Source organism: Pelobates fuscus, chromosome 9, assembly GCF_036172605.1.
Source record: "Pelobates fuscus isolate aPelFus1 chromosome 9, aPelFus1.pri, whole genome shotgun sequence".
Lineage (NCBI taxonomy): Eukaryota > Metazoa > Chordata > Amphibia > Anura > Pelobatidae > Pelobates > Pelobates fuscus.
The window spans coordinates 165,870,662-165,886,033 of record NC_086325.1 but is presented as its reverse complement, the minus strand read 5'-3'; the positions used below and the strand labels follow the sequence as shown (position 1 = coordinate 165,886,033).

Below are 15,372 nucleotides of genomic sequence, written 5' to 3'. Positions count from 1 at the left end.
ACAGTAGTTTTGCCCCCGTGTGAATGAGCACAGCAATGTAGACAATATCCACTACAATATGGGGGGACGGGGGATTTTTTTTATACACGTCATAGTAACAGTAGGAGATATGAGAATGTGGCTCGTGGCTTCGCATTCACACGGTCTAATAAACATTGCTAAACAACAATAAAACACACCCTTGGAAAATACACAGTGAGGACAATATCTTGATATATGGCCCTACATATAATAAACAGGACTCCGGGAATCTCCGCTTAACCCCTTCAGTGCTGAGGAGGCCTTGAAAGTCTGCAGTGCGAAGTGGGTGGTCGGTTTATATGGGGCGGTCATACTGTTTTTCGAACTAGAATTTTATAGAGGTGTCCTGTCGGTCTGTAAATGAGGTTAAATAGACGATTCTCACATACGGCCGCGTGGGTCTGTAACCGTAGTTAAAGGGTGTCTCAATCTCTATAATCTCTTCAGCTTTTTGAAGTGGTCATGGTGAAACCAGAGATATTTGGCATAATGAATGTCCTATGATTGGACTGTGAGACACGTCGGCCAGAGAAGGGAGATCAGTGGCGGGAACTTTGCCCAACACTGGATTAAAGCTACGTTTTAACTCTAACTTTTTAAGGTGGGGACCTTTTGGCAATGCCCAATAGTGCAATTTATGCCCCAAAACATAAACTTACATAACGGGTTGGAGTAAACCTTTAAAGGGACGATTCTCACGGATCGCCATGTCCCTCTGTAACAGAGGTTAAAGGGACGATCCTTACGGATCACCATGTCGGTCTGTAACGGAGGATAAAGGGACGATTCTCACGGATCGCCATGTCAGTCTGTAACGGAGGTTAAAGGGACGATTCTCACGGATCGCCATGTCAGTCTGTAACGGAGGTTAAAGAACCGATTCTCACGGATCCCCATGTCGGTCTGTAACAGAGGTTAAAGGGACGATCCTTACGGATCCCCATGTCAGTCTGTAACGGAGGTTAAAGAACCGATTCTCACGGATCCCCATGTCGGTCTGTAACGGAGGTTAAAGGGACGATCCTTACGGATCACCATGTCGGTCTGTAACGGAGGATAAAGGGACGATTCTCACGGATCGCCATATCAGTCTGTAATGGATGTTAAAAGGACGATTCTCACGGATCGCCATGTCAGTCTGTAACGGAGGTTAAAGAACCGATTCTCACGGATCCCCATGTCGGTCTGTAACGGAGGTTAAAGGGACGATCCTTACGGATCACCATGTTGGTCTGTAACGGAGGATAAAGGGACGATTCTCACGGATCGCCATATCAGTCTGTAATGGATGTTAAAGGGACGATTCTCACGGATCGCCATGTCAGTCTGTAACGGAGGTTAAAGAACCGATTCTCACGGATCCCCATGTCGGTCTGTAACGGAGGTTAAAGGGACGGTTCTCCCAGATTGCCGTGTTGTAATGGAGGTTAAAGGGACAATTCTCACGGATCACCATGTCGGTCTGTAATAGATTTTAAAGGCACGATCCTCACGGATCGCCATATAAGTCTGTAATGGATGTTAAAGGTACGATTCTCACGGATCGCCATGTCAGTCTGTAATGGATGTTAAAGGCACGATTCTCACGGATCACCATGTCGGTCTGCAACGAATGTTAAAGGGACGGTTCTCCCAGATTGCCGTGTTGTAATGGAGGTTAAAGGGACGATTCTCACGGATCACCATTTCTGTCTGTAACAGAGGTTAAAGGGACGATTCTCACGGATCACCATGTCGGTCTGTAACGGAGGTTAAAGAACCGATTCTCACGGATCCCCATGTCGGTCTGTAACGGAGGTTAAAGGACGATTCTCACAGATCGCCATGTTGGTCTGTAACGGAGGTTAAAGAACCGATTCTCACAGATCGCCATGTCGGTCTGCAACGAATGTTAAAGGGACGGTTCTCCCAGATTGCCGTGTTGTAATGGAGGTTAAAGGGACAATTCTCACGGATCACCATGTCGGTCTGTAATAGATTTTAAAGGCACGATCCTCACGGATCGCCATATCAGTCTGTAATGGATGTTAAAGGGACAATTCTCACGGATCACCATTTCTGTCTGTAACTGAGGTTAAAGGGACGATTCTCACGGATCGCCATGTCAGTCTGTAACAGAGGTTAAAGGGACGATTCTCACGGATCGCCATGTCAGTCTGTAACGGAGGTTAAAGGGACAATTCTCACGGATCACCATGTCGGTCTGTAATAGATTTTAAAGGCACGATCCTCACGGATCGCCATATAAGTCTGTAATGGATGTTAAAGGTACGATTCTCACGGATCGCCATGTCAGTCTGTAATGGATGTTAAAGGCACGATTCTCACGGATCACCATGTCGGTCTGCAACGAATGTTAAAGGGACGGTTCTCCCAGATTGCCGTGTTGTAATGGAGGTTAAAGGGACGATTCTCACGGATCACCATTTCTGTCTGTAACAGAGGTTAAAGGGACGATTCTCACGGATCACCATGTCGGTCTGTAACGGAGGTTAAAGAACCGATTCTCACGGATCCCCATGTCGGTCTGTAACGGAGGTTAAAGGACGATTCTCACAGATCGCCATGTTGGTCTGTAACGGAGGTTAAAGAACCGATTCTCACAGATCGCCATGTCGGTCTGCAACGAATGTTAAAGGGACGGTTCTCCCAGATTGCCGTGTTGTAATGGAGGTTAAAGGGACAATTCTCACGGATCACCATTTCTGTCTGTAACTGAGGTTAAAGGGACGATTCTCACGGATCACCATTTCTGTCTGTAACAGAGGTTAAAGGGACGATTCTCACGGATCACCATGTCGGTCTGCAACGAATGTTAAAGGGACGGTTCTCCCAGATTGCCGTGTTGTAATGGAGGTTAAAGGGACAATTCTCACGGATCACCATTTCTGTCTGTAACTGAGGTTAAAGGGACGATTCTCACGGATCGCCATGTCAGTCTGTAACGGAGGTTAAAGGGACGATTCTCACGAATCACCATGTCGGTCTGTAACTGAGGTTAAAGGGACGATCCTTACGGATCACCATGTCGGTCTGTAACAGAGGTTAAAGGGACGATTCTCACGGATCGCCATGTCCCTCTGTAACTGAGGTTAAAGGGACGATTCTCACGGATCGCCATGTCCCTCTGTAACAGAGGTTAAAGGGACGATCCTTACGGATCCCCATGTCGGTCTGTAACGGAGGTTAAAGAACCGATTCTCACGGATCCCCATGTCGGTCTGTAACGGAGGTTAAAGGACGATTCTCACATATCGCCATGTTGGTCTGTAACGGAGGTTAAAGAACCGATTCTCACAGATCGCCATGTCGGTCTGCAACGAATGTTAAAGGGACGGTTCTCCCAGATTGCCGTGTTGTAATGGAGGTTAAAGGGACAATTCTCATGGATCACCATGTCGGTCTGTAATAGATTTTAAAGGCACGATCCTCACGGATCGCCATATCAGTCTGTAATGGATGTTAAAGGCACGATTCTCACGGATCACCATGTCGGTCTGCAACGAATGTTAAAGGGACGGTTCTCCCAGATTGCCGTGTTGTAATGGAGGTTAAAGGGACAATTCTCACGGATCACCATTTCTGTCTGTAACTGAGGTTAAAGGGACGATTCTCACGGATCACCATTTCTGTCTGTAACAGAGGTTAAAGGGACGATTCTCACGGATCACCATGTCGGTCTGTAACGGAGGTTAAAGAACCGATTCTCACGGATCCCCATGTCGGTCTGTAACGGAGGTTAAAGGACGATTCTCACAGATCGCCATGTTGGTCTGTAACGGAGGTTAAAGAACCGATTCTCACAGATCGCCATGTCGGTCTGCAACGAATGTTAAAGGGACGGTTCTCCCAGATTGCCGTGTTGTAATGGAGGTTAAAGGGACAATTCTCATGGATCACCATGTCGGTCTGTAACGGAGGTTAAAGAACCGATTCTCACGGATCCCCATGTCGGTCTGTAACGGAGGTTAAAGGACGATTCTCACAGATCGCCATGTTGGTCTGTAACGGAGGTTAAAGAACCGATTCTCACAGATCGCCATGTCGGTCTGCAACGAATGTTAAAGGGACGGTTCTCCCAGATTGCCGTGTTGTAATGGAGGTTAAAGGGACAATTCTCACGGATCACCATGTCGGTCTGTAATAGATTTTAAAGGCACGATCCTCACGGATCGCCATATCAGTCTGTAATGGATGTTAAAGGTACGATTCACACGGATCGCCATGTCAGTCTGTAACGGAGGTTAAAGGACGATTCTCACGGATCACCATGTCAGTCTGTAACGGAGGTTAAAGGGACGATTCTCACGGATCACCATGTCGGTCTGTAACTGAGGTTAAAGGGACGATCCTTACGGATCACCATGTCGGTCTGTAACAGAGGTTAAAGGGACGATTCTCACGGATCGCCATGTCCCTCTGTAACTGAGGTTAAAGGGACGATTCTCACGGATCGCCATGTCCCTCTGTAACAGAGGTTAAAGGGACGATCCTTACGGATCCCCATGTCGGTCTGTAACGGAGGTTAAAGAACCGATTCTCACGGATCCCCATGTCGGTCTGTAACGGAGGTTAAAGGACGATTCTCACATATCGCCATGTTGGTCTGTAACGGAGGTTAAAGAACCGATTCTCACAGATCGCCATGTCGGTCTGCAACGAATGTTAAAGGGACGGTTCTCCCAGATTGCCGTGTTGTAATGGAGGTTAAAGGGACAATTCTCACGGATCACCATTTCTGTCTGTAACTGAGGTTAAAGGGACGATTCTCACGGATCGCCATGTCAGTCTGTAACGGAGGTTAAAGGGACGATTCTCACGGATCACCATGTCGGTCTGTAACTGAGGTTAAAGGGACGATCCTTACGGATCACCATGTCAGTCTGTAACGGAGGTTAAAGGACGATTCTCACGGATCACCATGTCAGTCTGTAACGGAGGTTAAAGGGACGATTCTCACGGATCACCATGTCGGTCTGTAACTGAGGTTAAAGGGACGATCCTTACGGATCACCATGTCGGTCTGTAACAGAGGTTAAAGGGACGATTCTCACGGATCGCCATGTCCCTCTGTAACTGAGGTTAAAGGGACGATTCTCACGGATCGCCATGTCCCTCTGTAACAGAGGTTAAAGGGACGATCCTTACGGATCCCCATGTCGGTCTGTAACGGAGGTTAAAGAACCGATTCTCACGGATCCCCATGTCGGTCTGTAACGGAGGTTAAAGGACGATTCTCACATATCGCCATGTTGGTCTGTAACGGAGGTTAAAGAACCGATTCTCACAGATCGCCATGTCGGTCTGCAACGAATGTTAAAGGGACGGTTCTCCCAGATTGCCGTGTTGTAATGGAGGTTAAAGGGACAATTCTCACGGATCACCATGTCGGTCTGTAATAGATTTTAAAGGCACGATCCTCACGGATCGCCATATCAGTCTGTAATGGATGTTAAAGGTACGATTCTCACGGATCGCCATGTCAGTCTGTAATGGATGTTAAAGGCACGATTCTCACGGATCACCATGTCGGTCTGTAACGGAGGTTAAAGGACGATTCTCACGGATCGCCATTGTAATGTATCTTTAAAGCTGCATGCTGTCCACTAAACATGAACTATAACTGTGTAATACCAAACGTGACTTAGCAAACCCATACCTAGGAGTACAAATACAAAAAGATAAGTCCTGCGCTCACTCCTGGGCAGCAGCAATGACTACAGTACACATCAGCCCCAATATATAGTTAAAAACCAAAGAAATAAAGTTACCTGCGCTCTCTCCTTAATCCCTATGTATATTTAGACAAATGGAGGTCATTTAGTTACTCCAATGGCCATTGGAGGGAATGCCCGCCTGCCAACGTCAAGGCAGACCCCCCTGACAGTCAGTGTAGAACCCGCTTAGGGGGGTCTGCCTTGACGTTGGAAGGCGGGCATTCCCTCCAATGGCCATTGGAGTAACTAAATGACCTCCATTTGTTTAAACATACATAAGGATTAAGGAGAGAGCGCAGGTAACTTTTTTTTTTCTTTCTTTTTTTTTTAACCATACCTAGGAGTGTCCGAAGGCTACACTCAGTGGGATGAAAAGTCAAATATTGCCCAATGGAGTGACTAACTGTGCCAGCGGCTTCATATTTAATGTATGAAACCAGAATAACCTGTCACTTTCTTTCATGGAGAAAGAATTGAAAAATAAGAAACTTTATGATTTCTTTAAATATAAACTATAGTGCTGGGAATACAAAGTGCACAGTGTATGTATATATAGTGCTCACAGGTGTACTCAGCATTTTACAGGTTACATTACAGTAGAGGGAGGTACAGTAAGTGCAGTAGGTATACAGTGTATGTATATTATATTTATATAGCGCTAACAGGTGTACTCAGCACTTTACAGGTTACATTACAGTAGAGGGAGGTACAGTAAGTGCAGTAGGTTTACAGTGTATGTATATTGTATTTATATAGCGCTAACAGGTGTACTCAGCGCTTTACAGGTTACATTACAGTAGAGGGAGGTACAGTAAGTGCAGTAGGTATACAGTGTATGTATATTTTATTTATATAGCGCTAACAGGTGTACTCAGCACTTTACAGGTTACATTACAGTAGAGGGAGGTACAGTAAGTGCAGTAGGTATACAGTGTATGTATATTTTATTTATATAGCGCTAACAGGTGTACTCAGCACTTTACAGGTTACATTACAGTAGAGGGAGGTACAGTACGTGCAGTAGGTATACAGTGTGTGTATATTATATTTATATAGCGCTAACAGGTGTACTCAGTACTTTACAGGTTACATTACAGTAGAGGGAGGTACAGTAAGTGCAGTAGGTATACAGTGTATGTATATTTTATTTATATAGCGCTAACAGGTGTACTCAGCACTTTACAGGTTACATTACAGTAGAGGGAGGTACAGTAAGTGCAGTAGGTATACAGTGTATGTATATTATATTTATATAGCACTAACAGGTGTACTCAGCACTTTACAGGTTACATTACAGTAGAGGGAGGTACAGTAAGTGCAGTAGGCATACAGTGTATGTATATTATATTTATATAGCGCTAACAAGTGTACTCAGCACTTTACAGGTTACATTACAGTAGAGGGAGGTACAGTAAGTGCAGTAGGTATACAGTGTATGTATATTTTATTTATATAGCGCTAACAGGTGTACTCAGCACTTTACAGGTTACATTACAGTAGAGGAAGGTACAGTAAGTGCAGTAGGTATACAGTGTATGTATATTTTATTTATATAGCGCTAACAGGTGTACTCAGCACTTTACAGGTTACATTACAGTAGAGGGAGGTACAGTAGGTGCAGTAGGTATACAGTGTATGTATATATTATTTATATAGCGCTAACAGGTGTACTCAGCACTTTACAGGTTACATTACAGTAGAGGGAGGTACAGTAAGTGCAGTAGGTATACAGTGTATGTATATTTTATTTATATAGCGCTAACAGGTGTACTCAGCACTTTACAGGTTACATTACAGTAGAGGGAGGTACAGTAAGTGCAGTAGGTATACAGTGTATGTATATTTTATTTATATAGCGCTAACAGGTGTACTCAGCACTTTACAGGTTACATTACAGTAGAGGGAGGTACAGTAAGTGCAGTAGGTATACAGTGTATGTATATTATATTTATATAGTGCTCACAGGTGTACTCAGCACTTTACAGGTTACATTACAGTAGAGGGAGGTACAGTAAGTGCAGTAGGTATACAGTGTGTGTATATTATATTTATATAGCGCTAACAGGTGTACTCAGCACTTTACAGGTTACATTAAAGTAGAGGGAGGTACAGTAAGTGCAGTAGGTATACAGTGTATGTATATTTTATTTATATAGTGCTAACAGGTGCACTCAGCACTTTACAGGTTACATTACAGTAGAGGGAGGTACAGTAAGTGCAGTAGGTATACAGTGTATGTATATTATATTTATATAGCGCTAACATGTGTACTCAGCGCTTTACAGGTTACATTACAGTAGAGGGAGGTACAGTAAGTGCAGTAGGTTTACAGTGTATGTATATTGTATTTATATAGCGCTAACAGGTGTACTCAGCGCTTTACAGGTTACATTACAGTAGAGGGAGGTACAGTAAGTGCAGTAGGTATACAGTGTATGTATATTTTATTTATATAGCGCTAACAGGTGCACTCAGTACTTTACAGGTTACATTACAGTAGAGGGAGGTACAGTAAGTGCAGTAGGTATACAGTGTATGTATATTTTATTTATATAGCGCTAACAGGTGTACTCAGCACTTTACAGGTTACATTACAGTAGAGGGAGATACAGTAAGTGCAGTAGGTATACAGTGTATGTATATTATATTTATATAGCGCTAACAGGTGTACTCAGCACTTTGCAGGTTACATTACAGTAGAGGGAGGTACTGTAAGTGCAGTAGGTATACAGTGTATGTATATTATATTTATATAGCGCTAACAGGTGTACTCAGTACTTTACAGGTTACATTACAGTAGAGGGAGGTACATTAAGTGCAGTAGGTATACAGTGTATGTATATTATATTTATATAGCGCTAACAGGTGTACTCAGCACTTTACAGGTTACATTACAGTAGAGGGAGGTACAGTATGTGCAGTAGGTATACAGTGTGTGTATATTATATTTATATAGCGCTAACAGGTGTACTCAGTACTTTACAGGTTACATTACAGTAGAGGGAGGTACAGTAAGTGCAGTAGGTATACAGTGTATGTATATTTTATTTATATAGCGCTAACAGGTGTACTCAGCGCTTTACAGGTTACATTACAGTAGAGGGAGGTACAGTAAGTGCAGTAGGTATACAGTGTATGTATATTTTATTTATATAGCGCTAACAGGTGTACTCAGCACTTTACAGGTTACATTACAGTAGAGGGAGGTACAGTAAGTGCAGTAGGTATACAGTGTATGTATATTTTATTTATATAGCACTAACAGGTGTACTCAGCACTTTACAGGTTACATTACAGTAGAGGGAGGTACAGTACGTGCAGTAGGTATACAGTGTGTGTATATTATATTTATATAGCGCTAACAGGTGTACTCAGTACTTTACAGGTTACATTACAGTAGAGGGAGGTACAGTAAGTGCAGTAGGTATACAGTGTATGTATATTTTATTTATATAGCGCTAACAGGTGTACTCAGCACTTTACAGGTTACATTACAGTAGAGGGAGATACAGTAAGTGCAGTAGGTATACAGTGTATGTATATTATATTTATATAGCGCTAACAGGTGTACTCAGCACTTTGCAGGTTACATTACAGTAGAGGGAGGTACTGTAAGTGCAGTAGGTATACAGTGTATGTATATTATATTTATATAGCGCTAACAGGTGTACTCAGTACTTTACAGGTTACATTACAGTAGAGGGAGGTACATTAAGTGCAGTAGGTATACAGTGTATGTATATTATATTTATATAGCGCTAACAAGTGTACTCAGCACTTTACAGGTTACATTACAGTAGAGGGAGGTACAGTAAGTGCAGTAGGTATACAGTGTATGTATATTTATTTATACAGTGCTCACAGGTGTACTCAGCACTTTACAGGTTACATTACAGTAGAGGGAGGTACAGTAAGTGCAGTAGGTATACAGTGTATGTATATTATATTTATATAGCACTAACAGGTGTACTCAGCACTTTACAGGTTACATTACAGTAGAGGGAGGTACAGTAAGTGCAGTAGGCATACAGTGTATGTATATTATATTTATATAGCGCTAACAAGTGTACTCAGCACTTTACAGGTTACATTACAGTAGAGGGAGGTACAGTAAGTGCAGTAGGTATACAGTGTATGTATATTTTATTTATATAGCGCTAACAGGTGTACTCAGCACTTTACAGGTTACATTACAGTAGAGGAAGGTACAGTAAGTGCAGTAGGTATACAGTGTATGTATATTTTATTTATATAGCGCTAACAGGTGTACTCAGCACTTTACAGGTTTCATTACAGTAGAGGGAGGTACAGTAGGTGCAGTAGGTATACAGTGTATGTATATATTATTTATATAGCGCTAACAGGTGTACTCAGCACTTTACAGGTTACATTACAGTAGAGGGAGGTACAGTAAGTGCAGTAGGTATACAGTGTATGTATATTTTATTTATATAGCGCTAACAGGTGTACTCAGCACTTTACAGGTTACATTACAGTAGGGGAGGTACAGTAAGTGCAGTAGGTATACAGTGTATGTATATTTTATTTATATAGCGCTAACAGGTGTACTCAGCACTTTACAGGTTACATTACAGTAGAGGGAGGTACAGTAAGTGCAGTAGGTATACAGTGTATGTATATTATATTTATATAGCGCTAACAGGTGTACTCAGCACTTTACAGGTTACATTACAGTAGAGGGAGGTACAGTAAGTGCAGTAGGTATACAGTGTATGTATATTTTATTTATATAGTGCTAACAGGTGCACTCAGCACTTTACAGGTTACATTACAGTAGAGGGAGGTACAGTAAGTGCAGTCGGTATACAGTGTATGTATATTTTATTTATATAGTGCTAACAGGTGCACTCAGCACTTTACAGGTTACATTACAGTAGAGGGAGGTACAGTAAGTGCAGTAGGTATACAGTGTATGTATATTATATTTATATAGCGCTAACATGTGTACTCAGCGCTTTACAGGTTACATTACAGTAGAGGGAGGTACAGTAAGTGCAGTAGGTATACAGTGTATGTATATTTTATTTATATAGCGCTAACAGGTGTACTCAGCACTTTACAGGTTACATTACAGTAGAGGGAGGTACAGTAAGTGCAGTAGGTATACAGTGTATGTATATTGTATTTATATAGCGCTAACAGGTGTACTCAGCACTTTACAGGTTACATTACAGTAGAGGGAGGTACAGTAAGTGCAGTAGGTATACAGTGTATGTATATTGTATTTATATAGTGCTAACAGGTGTACTCAGCACTTTACAGGTTACATTACAGTAGAGGGAGGTACAGTAAGTGCAGTAGGTATACAGTGTATGTATATTTTATTTATATAGCGCTAACAGGTGTACTCAGCACTTTACAGGTTACATTACAGTAGTGGGAGGTACAGTACGTGCAGTAGGTATACAGTGGGTGTATATTATATTTATATAGCGCTAACAGGTGTACTCAGTACTTTACAGGTTACATTACAGTAGAGGGAGGTACAGTAAGTGCAGTAGGTGTACAGTGTATGTATATTATATTTATATAGCGCTAACAGGTGTACTCAGCACGTTACAGGTTACATTACAGTAGAGGGAGGTACAGTAAGTGCAGTAGGTATACAGTGTATGTATATTTTATTTATATAGCGCTCACAGGTGTACTCAGCACTTTACAGGTTACATTACAGTAGAGGGAGGTACAGTAAGTGCAGTAGGTATACAGTGTATGTATATTTTATTTATATAGTGCTAACAGGTGCACTCAGCACTTTACAGGTTACATTACAGTAGAGGGAGGTACAGTAAGTGCAGTAGGTATACAGTGTATGTATATTTTATTTATATAGCGCTAACAGGTGCACTCAGCACTTTACAGGTTACATTACAGTAGAGGGAGGTACAGTAAGTGCAGTAGGTATACAGTGTATGTATATTTTATTTATATAGTGCTAACAGGTGTACTCTGCACTTTACAGGTTACATTACAGTAGAGGGAGGTACAGTAAGTGCAGTAGGTATACAGTGTATGTATATTTTATTTATATAGCGCTAACAGGTGTACTCAGCACGTTACAGGTTACATTGCAGTAGAGGGAGGTACAGTAAGTGCAGTAGGTATACAGTGTATGTATATTATATTTATATAGCGCTAACAGGTGTACCCAGCACTTTACAGGTTACATTACAGTAGAGGGAGTTACAGTAAGTGCAGTAGGTATACAGTGTATGTATATATTATTTATATAGCGCTAACAGGTGTACTCAGCACTTTACAGGTTACATTACAGTAGAGGGAGGTACAGTAAGTGCAGTAGGTATACAGTGTATTTATATTATATTTATATAGCGCTAACAGGTGTACTCAGCACTTTACAGGTTACATTACAGTAGAGGGAGGTACAGTGGGTGCAGTAGGTATACAGTGTATGTTTATTATATTTATATAGTGCTAACAGGTGTACTCAGCACTTTACAGGTTACATTACAGTAGAGGGAGGTACAGTAAGTGCAGTAGGTATACAGTGTATGTATATTATATTTAAATAGTGCTCACAGGTGTACTCAGCACGTTACAGGTTACATTACAATAGAGGGAGGTACAGTAAGTGCAGTAGGTATACAGTGTATGTATATTTTATTTATATAGCGCTAACAGGTGTACTCAGCACTTTACAGGTTACATTACAGTAGAGGGAGGTACAGTAAGTGCAGTAGGTATACAGTGTATGTATATTTTATTTATATAGCGCTAACAGGTGTACTCAGCACTTTACAGGTTACATTACAATAGAGGGAGGTACAGTAAGTGCAGTAGGTATACAGTGTATGTATATTTTATTTATATAGCGCTAACAGGTGTACTCAGCACTTTACAGGTTACATTACAGTAGAGGGAGGTACAGTAAGTGCAGTAGGTATACAGTGTATGTATATTATATTTATATAGTGCTCACAGGTGTACTCAGCACTTTACAGGTTACATTACAGTAGAGGGAGGTACAGTAAGTGCAGTAGGTATACAGTGTGTGTATATTATATTTATATAGCGCTAACAGGTGTACTCAGCACTTTACAGGTTACATTACAGTAGAGGGAGGTACAGTAAGTGCAGTAGGTATACAGTGTATGTATATTTTATTTATATAGTGCTAACAGGTGCACTCAGCACTTTACAGGTTACATTACAGTAGAGGGAGGTACAGTAAGTGCAGTAGGTATACAGTGTATGTATATTATATTTATATAGCGCTAACAGGTGTACTCAGCGCTTTACAGGTTACATTACAGTAGAGGGAGGTACAGTAAGTGCAGTAGGTATACAGTGTATGTATATTTTATTTATATAGCGCTAACAGGTGTACTCAGCACTTTACAGGTTACATTACAGTAGAGGGAGGTACAGTATGTGCAGTAGGTTTACAGTGTATGTATATTGTATTTATATAGCGCTAACAGGTGTACTCAGCGCTTTACAGGTTACATTACAGTAGAGGGAGGTACAGTAAGTGCAGTAGGTATACAGTGTATGTATATTTTATTTATATAGCGCTAACAGGTGTACTCAGCACTTTACAGGTTACATTACAGTAGAGGGAGGTACAGTAAGTGCAGTAGGTATACAGTGTATGTATATTTTATTTATATAGCGCTAACAGGTGTACTCAGCACTTTACAGGTTACATTACAGTAGAGGGAGGTACAGTACGTGCAGTAGGTATACAGTGTGTGTATATTATATTTATATAGCGCTAACAGGTGTACTCAGTACTTTACAGGTTACATTACAGTAGAGGGAGGTACAGTAAGTGCAGTAGGTATACAGTGTATGTATATTTTATTTATATAGCGCTAACAGGTGTACTCAGCACTTTACAGGTTACATTACAGTAGAGGGAGGTACAGTAAGTGCAGTAGGTATACAGTGTATGTATATTATATTTATATAGCACTAACAGGTGTACTCAGCACTTTACAGGTTACATTACAGTAGAGGGAGGTACAGTAAGTGCAGTAGGCATACAGTGTATGTATATTATATTTATATAGCGCTAACAAGTGTACTCAGCACTTTACAGGTTACATTACAGTAGAGGGAGGTACAGTAAGTGCAGTAGGTATACAGTGTATGTATATTTTATTTATATAGCGCTAACAGGTGTACTCAGCACTTTACAGGTTACATTACAGTAGAGGAAGGTACAGTAAGTGCAGTAGGTATACAGTGTATGTATATTTTATTTATATAGCGCTAACAGGTGTACTCAGCACTTTACAGGTTACATTACAGTAGAGGGAGGTACAGTAGGTGCAGTAGGTATACAGTGTATGTATATATTATTTATATAGCGCTAACAGGTGTACTCAGCACTTTACAGGTTACATTACAGTAGAGGGAGGTACAGTAAGTGCAGTAGGTATACAGTGTATGTATATTTTATTTATATAGCGCTAACAGGTGTACTCAGCACTTTACAGGTTACATTACAGTAGAGGGAGGTACAGTAAGTGCAGTAGGTATACAGTGTATGTATATTTTATTTATATAGCGCTAACAGGTGTACTCAGCACTTTACAGGTTACATTACAGTAGAGGGAGGTACAGTAAGTGCAGTAGGTATACAGTGTATGTATATTATATTTATATAGTGCTCACAGGTGTACTCAGCACTTTACAGGTTACATTACAGTAGAGGGAGGTACAGTAAGTGCAGTAGGTATACAGTGTGTGTATATTATATTTATATAGCGCTAACAGGTGTACTCAGCACTTTACAGGTTACATTAAAGTAGAGGGAGGTACAGTAAGTGCAGTAGGTATACAGTGTATGTATATTTTATTTATATAGTGCTAACAGGTGCACTCAGCACTTTACAGGTTACATTACAGTAGAGGGAGGTACAGTAAGTGCAGTAGGTATACAGTGTATGTATATTATATTTATATAGCGCTAACATGTGTACTCAGCGCTTTACAGGTTACATTACAGTAGAGGGAGGTACAGTAAGTGCAGTAGGTTTACAGTGTATGTATATTGTATTTATATAGCGCTAACAGGTGTACTCAGCGCTTTACAGGTTACATTACAGTAGAGGGAGGTACAGTAAGTGCAGTAGGTATACAGTGTATGTATATTTTATTTATATAGCGCTAACAGGTGTACTCAGCACTTTACAGGTTACATTACAGTAGAGGGAGGTACAGTAAGTGCAGTAGGTATACAGTGTATGTATATTTTATTTATATAGCGCTCACAGGTGTACTCAGCACTTTACAGGTTACATTACAGTAGAGGGAGGTACAGTAAGTGCAGTAGGTATACAGTGTATGTATATTTTATTTATATAGTGCTAACAGGTGCACTCAGCACTTTACAGGTTACATTACAGTAGAGGGAGGTACAGTAAGTGCAGTAGGTATACAGTGTATGTATATTTTATTTATATAGCGCTAACAGGTGCACTCAGCACTTTACAGGTTACATTACAGTAGAGGGAGGTACAGTAAGTGCAGTAGGTATACAGTGTATGTATATTTTATTTATATAGTGCTAACAGGTGTACTCTGCACTTTACAGGTTACATTACAGTAGAGGGAGGTACAGTAAGTGCAGTAGGTATACAGTGTA

At 41.1% G+C, this 15,372-nt stretch overlaps 1 protein-coding gene across 1 annotated transcript in view; it reads left to right on the top strand.

Annotated features, from left to right (window-relative positions):
- The window catches only part of LOC134572656 (ectonucleoside triphosphate diphosphohydrolase 8-like), a 57,221-nt gene that overhangs the window by 11,592 nt on the left and 30,257 nt on the right, over window positions 1-15,372 (top strand). The gene's annotated exons all lie outside the window — the stretch shown is intronic.